This window comes from Drosophila hydei, unplaced genomic scaffold (assembly GCF_003285905.1).
Source record: "Drosophila hydei strain 15085-1641.00,03,60 unplaced genomic scaffold, DhydRS2 tig00008116-arrow-pilon, whole genome shotgun sequence".
NCBI classification, from domain to species: domain Eukaryota; kingdom Metazoa; phylum Arthropoda; class Insecta; order Diptera; family Drosophilidae; genus Drosophila; species Drosophila hydei.
The window spans coordinates 1,513,257-1,515,211 of NW_022045829.1; positions in this window are offsets into that span (position 1 = coordinate 1,513,257).

Genomic DNA, 1,955 nt, shown 5'->3' on the forward strand with positions numbered 1-1,955 from the left:
CTATATATATATATATATATATATATATATATATATATATATATGCATATATATATATGTATACAAATGCACGATGTATAATGGCTTGAATGACAGGTGTGTGTTATATGATAAATTCGTTGCCTTAAGGAATGGGTTATAAAATGTATATTACGAAAATGTTTAAAGCTCGAAATTTTCGTTGTGTTTTGATATGGCAATATGATATATTGCGAATTTATGCGCATAAAAATTAAACCCCAATCAATAAAGTAAGAAAAGTACTCGATCAGAGTTTAAAATGGTCAAAGTGTTTCCAAGCCTGTCGAAGCATATAGCCTATATAATGCATATATATCTGTATAGACTAGCTACAGCTAGCCTAGTATACTGTTAAGTTGATTTTAAAATAAATAGTTTTTTTTTTAATTTGCTACTATTTTCCCAAAGCTCATCTATATACAAATGATATTTTTATCTGGTGACGGTATAGAAGAGTCGTATATACTAGTGGGATAACAAATTTCATCAGATATAGGCATAAATGTATATAGTAAATATTCCAAAATGAATGCACAGTGCACAAAACCAATATACTCTTCACTCGTAAATAAGTTAAAGGAAAAATTAGAAATAATAAAATGGCTAACATTGTTAAAGATATAAATACTAAGAATATTTTAAATAAATAAATGGAAATAGAATGAGAAACAAAGAAGTCTTAGCCTAATTGTTAATCAATCAATTGCCAATCAAATCATTTCATTTACTTTCCTTTCAATCGTATAAAGAATAATACTTCTTTATAACATAATAATATATTATCTAAATCATTAAAATTAAAGACTTGCACTTGTACTTACCCACAATTTGAATACCTTCTTTTTCTTACTTCTTATCACATTCACTTTATTTGCATTCACACTTTTTCACCTTTCAAAACATTGGAATCCTGCCATAGAATTTTTATGCAACGCCTTAAAGTATGCAACACTTGCGCCAACCTCATTAGCTGCTCTTCAAGTTCAGCTAAAAGCCTAAAAGATCGCAGCTTAAATTTTTAGTAAACATATTTATCAAAGGATTCTTCAAATAATTTGCATTACCTAATTTTGTTTAATTTATATTTTTTTTGTTTTTTTTTTTTTAGTTTTCAACTCAAGAGCACATTTAATAATTATTTTTTTAATATTCACGTGTAAATTTCTCGTTGACATCTTAAATGCTAAATATTATGTACAAATATCCATAGGTAGAATTAGTTGTGTATATAGGTGTGTGTGTGAGTGTGTTTCAGTTTGAAGCATTAACTAAACATAAATAGTTTTAATATCTTTCGGATTGCTTTCGTAATTGCATTTGATTTGCTTTGTAAATAGATTTGTTAATGTTTTTAGTTGAAACGAATGCGAAGTCTGTTGTCTGTATATATTTATATATTATGCGTGTATATATATATTTATATATATATATGGAAGGAACAATGGACGACATATCAGAGCGCAATGCAATTGGGCATCACAATTGCTGTCGTTGTGTTTGTGTTTATTGATCGATGGATGATTGAGAGAGCTGCAGCGTGAGGCTGTAAATAATAATACGAATTCAATGAGTATCAGTTAGTCAGAAATAATGATTGATAGACGCAAAACATAGTTACTCATTGCAGATTTCTGTTAAGCACATAATTAATTAATAGATATTAGTTAGAAGTAATCGCAACTGAAATGCGTAACATCAAGTTTTAACAAATGGCAAATATTTTTGATTTCGGTTTTTGTTTTTCGTTTATCGCTAAGAACATTAACTACGCAAAAAACATGTAACGGCTAAAACGCTAAAACGCTAAAACAAAATTCGTTTCACAACTGTTTTATCATTTTCGATTTTCAATTTTAAATTTTAACAAACATTTATGTGAGTGTGAAATATGACTTCAAAACATTGAAATATCAATATTCATCTTTTTTGCTTTG